Here is a 14,217-nt window from a genome sequence, read left to right as displayed (position 1 = left end):
CCTAATTATAGCCATGAGAGCCTAATTTTCATCAAAAGATCTTAATAAAAAAAAAACTCAAGGTATTTATGCACTTAAGTGTGGATAGGTTTGATGGAATGTGATTGGCAGTTAAAACATGGTGTCAGTGTAATTGTATTGAGTGGGGCCATGAGGATTGGCTTCTTGACCTTTATGTCCAATAATGTTGATTTATAATAAGAATGAAGCATGTTCTCAAAGAATATTTGAAATATAAAGGTATATAATGGGATATGGGATGGTTAAAATTTTGTGTAGATAAAATTACACTTTTTAAACCTTAAGAGTTTTATTTGAGGAATGGCCTCCCTAAAAGATTATAGTTTTAGTCACAATTGTCTAGTTGATAGAAGTGAATTGTTTGGAGTTTTTTATCGTTGTGTCACCTCTGGGTGTGATCAATTGGATAGGTTTATTTTCTATCCTTGTACCGTAATTTCTTCATATATAAATTGGGGATGATAACTTTATTTCATAGAGATCCCATAAAAAATTATATATGGAAACGTGTGTAAAGCAAACTATTACATGAGATCACAAAATGTTAGCTAATATTCTTTTTATTACTATGTGCGAGTCACTGTGGGGAATCCTAAATTGAAAATAACGTAGCCACAACACCAAAAAGGACTGCTCATTTCTGAAAAGGGAAATCGGCTTGTTTACAAATTGCATGAGGTTGTAAATTGAACAAAATTGATAGTGACGGAAATCTGAACCTTGTGCTTGGGTGTCGTGGCAACTTGGATGTGATTGAATGCTTTCACGTTAGAACGTTCCAGATTTATTTCCAGTCTGGATATTTAATATTACTTGAAGCAGTTGTTTTTGTGATTCATAATTTTTATTAAATCAAACCTTAATTAAAAAGTTTCTGCCTGGAGACACTTTTTTTTTTTTTTTTTTTGAAATCCTAGGCAAGTCTCAGTAGGGCTATTTGTCTGTTTGTGACAGTATTAAGTGTCAGCTGAAAAATGTCAGCTCAGCAGATGGATAATTGTGTACTTTAGCACTCTTAATGGAGAAATGTTTCGGTATAAACTTTAATATAATCTGTGAATAAAACCACAGCTCATACAGGAATAATCTTATTTATATATGCTAATGTACATCCATAAGACACACTTATGCAGCACTCATTCAGTAATACCAATGTTATAAATGATTAAGAATGATCCATATATATTCATTATGTCTAGCAGGTTTCTATGAAACATAGGTGTGTCTCTTCAGGTTCTAAAAAAGCAGAGTTGGAGACCAGGGCAGGATGCCTCTTTGAGACTTGACTCCAACACGTAGGGGTGAGGAAGTGGAGTGAAACAGAAGGAAAGAAGAGAGTGTGTTATCAGTGTCACTGCTGCAGGCACCTGGGTTTGGGTTCTGCAGGGACCCCTGAGAAGCACGTAGAGGGCTTCCCGGGTTTGTCCCTGGGCTGTAGCATTTACCCACCGGCTCTGCTCCTGCATTGGCTGAGGGTTGTCCAGTGTCGGCTGCCCCTCACTTCTGTAACCCATCTGTGCAGGGCCCATTGGTCAGAATCCTAGACTTGGAAGATGATGCTATGACAGAAATCTGAAAGAATTTGAGAAGGCTGTCGTGGCGGCATGCTCTTAGCTCAAGAATCCCATTGCGTGAAATCGTTCAATCTGACGACCTCTGAAATGAAAGCCGGGCCAACGAGATGAGAAGGGGCAGCAAACCTTCTTCTATTCTGTCTGCATCCTGTCCTCCCTTGCCCTGCTCAGATCCATCGTTAGGTCTTTTGGGTTCCCAGCTCAGCGTGGTAGTAAGTCAGCCACAGCTTCTTAAAAATGATACCTTTCCGGAAGCAAGTGTAACTAGCTGGAGTCTCCATCGCTGCAGGGGTGTCGAGGGCTGTAATCTCCCTTTGCCGTCATCACCCATGCTGGATTTCCCTGCTTGGCCAAATCTCAGCTTGCTAGTGGCAGTTGAGGTGCAGAATTTCACCTCTCAGGGACTTGATCTTCTATCAAATCCAAATGCTATGATCCCCCATTCACTTCTGTCAACAGCAAAGAAGTACCAAGCGATGTCCCGGGACTCCTGCAGGTACCAGAATACTTGCCCCTTTAAGTAGCACTCACTCCAGATACGCAGGGTGCTCAGGTCGGTCACTACCACCAGCGCCATCTATTCCAGTGATGGGTTGAGTGTTCAGGAGTGAGGGAAGCTGCTCAGCCTCGGTGAGAGGGAGCGGGTGCTGCAGTGCTCATGCCTGGGCTCTGTCCCCGCTACCGTGCTTATTTGCTCTGTTGGCTCACTGGGGCTGAGGATAGGGGCTGCTGGGAGCTCCTGGGAAATCATCGTGTCGGCTGGGTTGTCGAACACCACTCCCAGGTTAGAAGTCCAGGCATAGCACGACAGGTTTCTCTGCTCAGGTTCACAAGGCTGCAGTCAAGGCATTGATGGGGTGGTGATCTCAACGCAGGCTGTCATGTCTTCTTCCAAGCTCACCTGTTATTGGCAGAATCCAGTTTCTGGTGGTTGGTACAAGTGAGACCTGTCTTCCCATTAGCCGTCAACTTGGAGACCTCTCAGCTCCTCGAGGACAATCTCAGGTTTGTGGACATTTCCTTTGTTCCAGGGCTCAGTTACTCTGATAAGTGGCCACGGGTCCCTTTGCAACAGGATTTACATCCTTACTTAAGTTAGGAAGCACGGTTCCACAGGAGAATCTTCTATCTGGCTACGTAGGAGACCATATCCGTTTTGGTGAGGATGTTGCCCTTCTCCCTTGTATGTTTCTCTGCAAATAACATAGAAATTACTCTTTTCTGGGGAGGGGGTGATGTTAATTGCACAGCAAGGAAGCGTGTCATTGGCAGTTCCACCTCCTAGACGGAGTAACAGAATGAGCAGCGATCTGAAAGTAGGGGTCATGGTGTGTACGCGTGCATTCACACACTACACCTTCTCCTAGCTGCGCAACTCTGAGCGAGTTATTTTTCTTCCTAAGGACAACACTTATCTGCAAAATAAAGTAGGTCCTTCAAATTCTACTATTCAGCGATTCCAACACAAGTGGTGTTTTTCTTAACTTCTTCTAGACAGCCAATATATTCATGCTCTTTTTTCTCCCCCCTGTATGTGAAGATGGACAAATGTTTTCTACTTGAACCAGAGGGGTAGATTTATAGTTGTAGAATTTCACCCCTACAGGGCAGGTATGTCTGTTGTAGGGAGCAACTGTCTTATTTTTGCAGATCGAGAGAATATTAATCTACTAGGTGTGTAACTACAGTGTGCGTAATTCCAGGTGAGATGGGTTCTGAAGAAGTGTGAAAACAGAAGATCCCAGTCATCCTAAATAATGAAAGATGGTGTATCTCAAGTCTTTTGGGGGATCAACACTCAGGTGTTTGGGATACAAAAGAAGAGTATGCATTTGAAAGACCTTCACAAGTGCAATTATTTGACAAGTGCAATTACCCAGACACTTAGTTGACTGCAGAAATATTTCTGTAAGGTCCACAACTTTATAGACATTAAAAATTAAATTTATAAAATCTCTTAATGGTGTAATCACTTATGATTAAGGAAATTGACTCTTAAGCCGAGTTCTAGATCTCAAAATGAACATTCTCAACTGCATAGCAGTGGCTAGTTACTAGGTGATTTTTCAGAGCAGACTAAATGCAGCCAAGATGAAGGGTCATTTTGCTTTGCTTTGTTCTCTAAGATCTGCCTTTAGGTGCAGTGGAATCATCCAGATCATTTTCCTAGTGGTTCTGGGAAAATTCTTTACCACTACTACAAATGGGAGAACAAAAGCAAAAGACAAAAGTTCTATTTAAAAGGGTTAATCATGTCATCTCATCAAGAAAAGTACACAATTTTTTCACATTCCTGATAAATAGAATTTTAAATACTATTCATTTTCAAGCCATTCCATACTACGTACTGTAATTACATCGTTTGTCCCCAGGAAAGTATTTTTATAAATAGTATTACTTTATATATCTGTATATTACACTATATAAGTAACACCTCAAGCTTGATTCATTGCCAATAACTTACTCTGTATTTTTCATGTAATTCTGTTTGGTCCCTGAATTTGGGCAACTTGAATTGCACAGCTTAAGAATAATTTCACAGTGTAGCTCTATAGCCGAACAAGGCTGTTGGAGACACCTTGTTTCCCCCACTATGCTGTTGCCTTTAATTAAAGGCCTGTAATAATTTGATTCTGCTACCATTTTTAGTATGTTTATTTTTACTTCTAAACTTAGTTCTCTGGCTTGATAATTCTGACTCTTACATGAAATTGTATACAGTTGACCTTTGAACAATGTGGGAGTTAGGGGCTGGGCACTGACCCTCTGAACAGTCAAAAACCCACCTGTAACTTACAATGCCCTCTGCAGCTGCCCAGTATTTGCCATTGAAAAAGATCCACTTATAAGTTGATCACAGTCAAACTGATGTTGTTCAAGAGTCAACTGTACCTTTCTTCTCTGATTAAGTTATTAGGATTTCTTTTTCTTGAAATGCGTATATTACATGTAAGTTTTACTGGCCTAGACACCAAAATTACCAGAGTCTAGAGCTATGTTCAGAACAGCCTTCTAAAGTAGACATTTTTATAATAATGCAGTGCCCTTTTGCAGCATCAAGTCCTGGCCTTTCTGATCTCCATGGGTCTGTAGCTTTATATCTTAGATTCCTTCCTAAGTCCTGACACTGCCCTGGGCACCTTCCAGTCTTTGCTGATCTTGCACGCAGAGCTCTATAAAATATTTTCACTAAGAGTTATCCAGCCTCCTCTGGTGGTTTCTCTTAAGTTCTGAAAATTCCAAAATGGCATTCTGCTGAGTCTGGATGTTGAGATACTCTGGGTTGATCAAGGACAGATGTCTATTCAGGATACAGAAGACTTAGCATTTAATTTCCTTTCCTCCTGTCTGAGATTTTAAGGAATTTTGTGAAATTTCTCAACTGACACTTATAAACTCTATCAGAATATTGAAGAATCATAACCACCATCATTATCATATTTGGTTGTGGACCATGTTTCTTGTTGACTCCAGGAATCTCTGAATGCCCATGGTTCTTGGCTTTCAAGGTTGGAGGTGTGTGAGTGATTTATCACCAGCTGAGGTGGGGAAGCTGCCTTCTAGTTAGTAAGCATGCATCCCGTAAGGTCCAAGGGACAGAGACTAACAGAACTTGATTTAATCTGGACTGGGCTCTTTCCAGGCATTTGGCACTAAGCGAATAACTTCCTCTTGCTTTCTTGATAAAATAGGCTGTGATCCACCTTGATGGCTGTTGAGAAGATGAAAAGAGATATTGTGTACCTAGTAGATTATACACTGCCTACCACCTAGTGGGTACTCAATAAATGGTAGGTTCTCTTCCCTGTCCAATGCCATCAGCTCATGGAAGACTTGGTCATTGATCTACTCTGGGCATACTGTGTTGGAGGATAGTCCTTCATGTAAATCTAGGCTATGTGAATAACAGTCCAAAGAGACCACTTCCCAATGTTGGTAGAGCTTCTTGCTGTCACTTCTTCTGGACGCCATGGCTGGAGCCTGAGTCTCAATCTTGCGTGTATTCATGGCCTTTACACCCCTGCCCTCGAGTTTTTCCAAGCTCAAGTGTACACAATATACATTTTTCCTAGAGTGTGACCTAGGAAATCGGCGTGGGTGACTCGCTACTTCCTGGAGGAGAGAAATATGCAGACAGCAGTCCACCATTGGGGTGGACAGTGTTCAGTGTATCTGTTTTCCAAATGTATTTGTGGGGGTAGTCTTCCACTGGGATAACTGATGAACTTTACCTCCCTCAGGCTCTGTCCCTCAGGCCTCCTTTCCAGACACTGCACAATGACAGGAGTGTCAGGTTGTGCTGCCAGTGAGTCTGTAGAAGACATGCCACGTGAGGGCCAGTTGGGCAGGTTAGAGCTATGGGATGATTAAAGATGGCGCCTCCTTTTCCTTGTAGGAGGGGCTGGTAAGCAACAGTCCAGGTGGAAATGTGAGCTCAGGGACTTGTTCTGAAGCCGTGTTTGGACACCAGTCTCACTGATAATTAGGTTGTATATTTGTGTGGCACAATAAACACAAAGTTAGAAATTTCGTATCAAGTCCCCTCTTGATGTGACCACCTGTCTTAGCAGTTTGCTCTCTACCGTGTAGATTCTGTTCTTACAGCGAAGTGATTGAGATACTCCTTACTTATTCATGTTGATCTTACTTAGGGGATCAAAACAGACGGAGGGATGATTTATGCAGTGCGAGACAGACACAGAACCTTGAAAACTGGTGCTGTTGCCGGCTTTTGGTAATTAAAATGACTGTCCATGCTTATGATGGTGCCTTTGAATTATGTTACTTTAATCCTAAGCTATTTTTAGCTTTACTGGGTTTTTTTCTTGCTCACTTCTCACTCTCTTCTCTGGTCGTATAGACATTTAACAAGACACACACTGTTCATAATTGTGTTTTTCATTCATGTGTGGAAATAGATCGCTCTTGTTTCTCACTAACACATTTTATATGTACTTTTACTGGGTGTAGAAATTCATTTGTGAACATGTGCCTCTCAACACCTATGGAAGAACTTAGAGCTGAAAAGTTACTTGTTTTTAGCAATGATGATCACTAATTCTTAAATTCTCCTGTATTGCTGATTGTGTAGTTTTTTTTTTCTAAAAATTGTGTTCATCTACCCTCTTGTTCATGCCTGTAGAATTACTGAGAGGGAATACTGCACACCACCAGCTCTACGAATACACCTGCAATCTCATTTCCACTTCTTAATGGACTCCAGTCAATGTCTTGGTACTAAAAGCCTTTCATTACTCACTTCACCCTGGCCTTTTTATACTCTTTTTATTTGCTCAGTCAGTTTTATAGTCTAGTTGCTCTTTTTTGTCAAGTGGCTTATAACATATTTTTCTAAGTACAATAGTTCACCATCTAAAACATCTGTAACTTCAGTCTATAATGACTTTCCACTCCTCTGTTTCTCACACATTCCTTTTTGGCATAGCGAATAGAAATATGCATTCAACGTAATTCCTATTTTTTTGCTAAACCAACAGGGACTGGAATGTGCCCCCTACCAATCTCATTATTACCCCTAGAGCTTTCATAGGAACAAGCGATACATGTGAACAATGGCTGTGACAGAAATTTGACGAATAAAACATTTTTTAAAAAGCATTATTTTACAGCAGTAATAGCATTTCTCTCTTCCCACTCAGCAGTTAGGGCATTGCTCACCAACACATGTTATAAAACTCCTGTGCGCTTTTGACCTGGGGTGGAACGTGGTTACTGTCCAGCAAGCACATGCTTTGGTTTGGTAGCAGTGAGTTTGCATTGGAAGCATCACAACCTCAGTGGATTGAGATGAGTTCACTGGTCAGTTGTCTTAGAGCTGGTCACTGTGGTTACCCAGAGTGGTCTGCATTTATCCAGTCTTCCTTGCTGTGAAGACCTCCAGAGAACCAGCCAGTCATGAAGTTCGCATAGATGTTAAATTAGTTCAGTGTCTGATATAATTCAAGAAAGACCTATTAACTCAGAACATAATGTTCTAAATGTGTTCTGTGTTTAGGTTCTAGGAAAGTACCAATAAAAGCCATCAGACCTTCATGTCAGCCAACTGACGTGTTGAATTCTGTGGAATCCTTGAAGCTTTTACCCAGAATATTTTTCTGTATTTTTATTCATTTTGTTTAAAAACTGAAGTGTACTTGACTTACAATATTACACTAGTTCCAGGCATACAGCATAGTGATTGGGTATTTTATAGGTTATACTCCACGTAAAGTTCTTGCACAGCAGTAGCTGCATTCCCTGTGCTGCACATTACATCCTTGTCACTTCCTTTTTAGAGATGACGATTGCTATTACGGTGCTGTACCTTGAACTACAGTGACTTCCACAGAGCTGCCACTGTCTGGTAGAGCATGCAAAGGCTGTCGTCTTCCTGCCTGGCCACTTGGAAGGGCTCTAGCACTCAAGGGAATGTTGCCTTATCGGTTAAGTTCAGCTTCAATCACTGAAATGCTCTGGGTCAGCGAGGCTTGTCTCCGGTTCCCACTGTGCTTTGGGGACGTTTATTGACCACGTACACACTCCTGCTACCGTGGCTTCATTTCAGCTCATTCTAAGCTGGCGAGCTGCCCTGTAATGACCCCCTGCCCCCGCATCGTTATGACCTCCTAGAGGACTGGCCGCCCTACCAAACATCATGGGGTTGATTTTTTTTTTTTTTTTTTTTTGCCATCTCATGCTATATCCAGTTTTTAGGAGATTCAGATGAATCTATTCAAAAAGGTTCTGCAGATTTTATGGCTTAGTGTAGAGACTGTGATAAAGCTTTGTCAGATAGACTACTGAAAGACCGACCCAATGATGTGGAAGTTTTCAGCTTTAGACAAAACTGTAACACAGATATTATGTGTGAGTCCTAAGCAGTTTCTGGATGTCTTTCAATGGAAGACACTGAAGCTACCTTTCAGTTTTGCCTGGGTTTACATGTGGGGAAGGTATCCAAGCAGAACGTGTTCTTTGAGCTTTTTCCAGCTCTCTCTTCCTTGTTGACACAGTTGAAAGAAGGCAGAAGCAGGAAGGAAGCACAGTCATCTTTTTATCAGCACCCTTGTCTTGATGGCAAAGAGATTTGGACCAGATCCTGAGTAGGTTGCCAAAACAGTTAAATGCCTGGGATTTTCCGTGTGCAAAAGGACTTTATTCATGGGAGGTGGACTGCTAGGGCAAAGGCAGGAAAAAGAGGGTGAGAGAGATGCAGAAAATGTAATCTAAATAGGTGCCACATGAACCAGTCTGGTCCTCTAAGATGCAAATACTGTTTTGGCAATAGAATGGATGTGCCTGTTTTTCTGCACTGATGCCTCTAATGGGGAGGAAACACTTATCTTTCAAATTTAAATATATGTCTATTATTGAAATGTTCCAGTGCGCTAACACTGTGCCTTTCATTTAGAAAATGAACCTGTGCTTTTAAGTTATTAGTTGCCAAACATCTGCTTAATTGCATTGTGTTTTTTAAGATAGTGAATTTTTTTCTCTAAAATTTCTTTTTGGGGTATGGTTTTATTGCATGTGCATCAACGTTTTGGGTTCTGTTTATTTTATTTTTTATTGAGGTATAGTCAGTTTACAATGTTGTGTCAATTTCTGGTGTACAGCACAATGCTTCAGTCATACATGAATATACATACATTCATTTTCATATTCTTTTTCACTGTAAGCTACTGCAAGGTGTCAAACATAATTCCCTGTGCTATACAGTATAAACTTGTTTACTGGGTTCTGTTACGTTAGATTTACCTTTCAGGCTTAATTATAGGAACTAAAGCCATCTATTGGGGTTTTAATACTTATGGTGAAGGTCCATCTTAAAATTTGAATTCTTTTTTTTTTCTGGAATCAAGACATTTTAGTCATTGCTAAATACTTCATATATCCTTGAGCATTTCAGTGTCTCACCTGCTGGAGACTTAGAAAAATGAAGGTAGTCAGTTGACTTAATAAAGAACTTAAACTTTTTCATATATAGGTTAATCCAGCTTTATGCTAAACATCGTGCTATGAACTAAATAATTCTGTGACAAATTCTAGTAGTTGCTTAGTAGAATTATAGCTTCTCTCACAATGATACAAAAAGTGAAAACCTTAGTAACAATTGAGTCTGAATTTTGCTTCAGTGCACATTATTTTCCAAGCCTATTTAATCAGAACCAGATGAACTTTCTTGTTTTAAATGAAACCTGAAGCCCTTAAATTGTCCCAATTTTTCAAGTGCTCTGTATTTAGTCAGGTTTACAGGACCGAAGTGTCAGATCACTACCGCTGAATGCTGCTTAAAAGCGCTGATGAAGTCCCATAATTCTTTGAGGCAGGAGAAATGCTTGTGTTCCCCAGCTTTAAGCCGAAATACTTGGGAGGCCCGACATTTGAAGTCAGAGTCATGGCTAACCCCTTCCATCTGACCAGAATCAGTCAAATGGACACAGGCACTTAAAATGAAAAATATTTTCTCCTCTCTCCCATTCTGACAGATGCACATTCCCTTTTAAAATATAGTTGAACAACTAACTGAACAGATTTCAGAAGAGCTGCATCAATTTCTCCATCTGTGCTTCGTTGTCAGTTCGATGGAGTGCAATAAATCAAAGTGAAGATAAAAGAATCACAAAAGGCACTCAGTCAGGGAGGACTTATTGAGAGCCTTCAAAGTAAAGAATGCTGAACTAGTCATCATTGGGATGAAAGAGAAATCAAAGGCATGACTTTGGACCCAGAGGCATACACGATGGATGATTCGGTATTGAAGCAAGACATCTCTTCCCATAAAACAATATTTAGTCTCTTTGCCTTCTCCAAGGGAGGCTGCATAAAAAGAAATTGAAGATCATCATTTCTTTTTAGATAGCATCACTGTATATGATTCCCATCCGTGTACCTAGAAGCCCTTCGGTCCACCGACAAGTTCTCAGTCATTCCGTATTGCCGATGACGTTACGCGTAAATTCCTCCAGGCAGTTTCAGGCTCTCAGAGACTACAACTTCCATTTATATTTTGCACATCGTGTCTCATTCTAAAATATTGCTACTAATAATTGAAGGTTCTATTCGTTTGGTGTCTGTTTTGTTCTGGGCTCTGTCATGGGGCTGAAACAAACGCAGAGGCATTCCTTGCTTTGTGTGGCACTGCGTTAACTAAGATTTGTGAATTTCGGAATTGCTCTACCTTTGAATTCTGTTAATTTATTCCAAAATGTTGGGCTTACAGAAGCGTTGCAGAGGTAGCACAGAGTTCCCACGTACCCTTCACAGAGCTGCTTCCAGTGGTTTCATCTTGTATAACCATGATGCATTTACCAAAACTAAACAGTGAACAGTGGTATGACACGGTTCACGAAGCTGCCTGATGTTACCTGAATACCCCTGACTTTTCCAAGAGTGTCCTTTTTCTTGTTCCAAGATCCAGTCGGGTCACCAAACTGCCTTTAGTCTTCCTGTCTCCTCAGTCTCTTCCAGTCTTCGTGTTTGTTGGTCTTTTCTCTTCTTTCCTGACCTTGATACTTTTGAAGCCACTGGTTAGATATTTTCGTCACGTCCCTCAAGATGAGTGTATCTGATATTTCTCATGATTAACCTGATGCTACAGGTTTTGTTGAAGAATACTACGGACGTATTCTTACCACATCTTATTGGAGTGATAGCCGCATGATTGACTTTTGGTGAGTCAACCTTGACTATTTGGTTAAAGAAGGGTCTGCGAGGATTCCCCAGTGGAACGTTACTGTTGTCTCCTTTCTCTACTCAGACTCTAGAAGGAAGTTAAGTTCAGCCCACCCTTGAGAGGATAGTGGTGATGGTGAATATCTACCTTGAGGTGACAGGTATCAAAGATCTGTGGATATATGTTAAAATATTCATGGTTGTGATAATTCTAGGGGTATGCAAAAACTGTTAACGTTTTGACCCTGTTTTAGCATTCGCTTATACATCTTACTTCCATGAATCATTTCTGTGGTGTTCCTAGAAGCAGCGATGCTCCAGTAATGATAAGAAACCAAGATCTTGCTTTTGATTACCTATAATAAAAGGAGCCATGCTCCTGGAGAAATGGCTGATTCTGGGGTTGGAGCAGGAAATACATAAGGTTAAACCTGGGTCATGGTGCAGTATCAGAAAGCAAATGACTATTAAAAACAAAAGCAAAACAAAGGAGGGGGCATGTTAAAAGCACACAAGAATCTTCCCAAAGTTAGAACAGTTTCACCAACAAAATGATGATAGTAGTGGATTATAACCCCACAAATAAAATTAATACCCTTGAGTCCATACTGATAAAATTGACTAAATGGGGGAAAAAAGACAGACATTGCTCACAGAAAAATTCCAGTTACTAATTGTGGAAACAATGAGGAAAACAAAATCATGGTGAGATAAACTTTAATAATTTCCATCCGATTTAATACCTGCCAGAAATACATTTCATAGAATTTTTATCAAATATATGAGTGATTTTGCACAATGCTGTTAACACTTAATCCAAATGCTGTTTATACCACAATATTATGTTCACATTCACTGTTGAAAATTTTTAAAATGTGTATAATTTATAAAGGAAAAAAAATACATGCAGTCAGGCCATAAGTAAATTTCTTTGGTTTCTAGTATGTATATTCACAGTATTTACATTTATTTTTGAGTGTTTATAACTTGTCTATTTTATCTGCAAAATTTGAATAATACTGTAGATGCAGTTTTGCTCCTTGAATTTTCATTTTGCACTTTTGTAAACCTTTTCTTCCCCACTGTGAAATGTTTTTGAAAGCATGATTTAAATTACTGGGTTCTAGTCCATTATATTGAAGGTCCACATGCATTTATGTAAAAAAAAATCTCCTTTAGATATTTTACATAATGCTGTAATATCCTTGTGTATTCTTTGCCTACACATCACTCTAGCTAAGGTAGGCTTTTAGCAGGATTAATAATTTAAAGACTATAAACGTTTAAAGCTCTTCTTACACACAAACATGGCTTTTTAATACTATCATAAAACTGTAGGATAATTTAACCTCTGTAATATTTTGGACACTTAGAAAATTCCAGGCATTTTACACGATTAACAATGGTACATTTATCTTTACCCAAATAGCTAAATTTTCAAGTGTCTTAGGCTACTAATACAGACTGCTAAACTGATTTCCAACACAGATTGTATTATTATTTCTATTTGATGTACCGTTGCTTATGTTAACTATAACCATTTTATTTAAATCCTTGCCAAATTTTTCTGAGAAAGATATCTTTTAACACTTGATTTTCTTGAGTTTTTAGTGAGTGTGAATGTGTAACGTTGAAAAGGAATATGATCTTTGAAAATGAGTTTCATGTCGCGAATACCTGTGAATTCTTTCATATCATTCAGTACATTTTAATCGACTGGTCAGTCAACAGTAACTGCACATTTGGATTAATTCAACTTGGAAACTAACTTCAAAATGGAGTCTTGTTCAAAGTTTTTCATAAAAGCATATTTGGTAAATTTTATATTTAATATAAAATGATACATATTTAGGTTCTGCAAGAAGCATGCCTATTTTGATGGCAAAGGGAACCTCGAAAACAAGACTAATTTACAAATTGACTATAAAAACTAAACTGAAACATACAGCCACAAGGTATTTGAAGATACTTGTTTTTTTATTGGCACACATTTTAGTTCCAAAATTTTTTTTCATAGAATTCAAATTACTTTACACAAAAATATTATGAAAGCATCAAGAATAATTACTAGCTTAATGTTCTTAGAGCGAATAATGAAAATTCAAAATAACTGTCATTTTAGCACTAGAGAATCCTATTAGTAAATGTGGTCATAATTTCAATAATGGATATTTAAGTAGCCTTTGAGAGATAGTAAACAATGTGTGTAACGGTAATTTGTTGGTGGCTTAGGTATTTAATTTAATGTCATTGTTATAATTTCATGATCATTAACCTGTTGAAGTTTAGCAGATCTCTATAATCTAATAAAATACACACTTGGATATGTACTACTATCTTGTCTGCCAAGAAAAAAAAAAAACATTAAAATAAAATCTTTATTGTTGAAACACCTGAAGAGGCCAGGGGGATTTTAAGCTCTCTCTCTGAAGCGCAAGAAAATGCAAAAGTTAAGGCAGAATACGCACTTTCATTATGTTAATTTCTTTTATCAGCTAAAGTAGAAAAACCATCCATCTGTTGAATTAAAAAACATGTTTGCCAAGCACTTTATTCCTTTTAATTTTAATCCTTGTGTATTTTAAGAGAAACAAAACCCATATGTTGGCTATTTTTACTTTTAGCTTCTACCAAAGTTAAGCAAGTTTATTCAAGTTCATTGTACTTCCTCTCAATCTATTCTTTAACAACTTCAGATTAAAATTTTGAGATATAAAGAAGGTACAAAATAGAACCTTGATTTATTACATGGATTCTGTTTTTTTCACTTTTTCAGTCATCTGTTCCTCTATCCAATGAACAATTGAAGTAACAGTCTGTATCAGAGACTGCATTAAATTTTTATAAAAATTTAAGTATCTGCCCTCAGATTGTTTACACTCTAGTCATAGGAATGAGTCATGTGACCGTAGCCTTGAAAATTACGTTAAGAAAACAAACGCATGAG

Source organism: Camelus dromedarius, chromosome 22 (assembly GCF_036321535.1).
Source record: "Camelus dromedarius isolate mCamDro1 chromosome 22, mCamDro1.pat, whole genome shotgun sequence".
In the NCBI taxonomy this organism is placed as follows: domain Eukaryota; kingdom Metazoa; phylum Chordata; class Mammalia; order Artiodactyla; family Camelidae; genus Camelus; species Camelus dromedarius.
Note: the sequence above shows the minus strand (reverse complement) of the source record.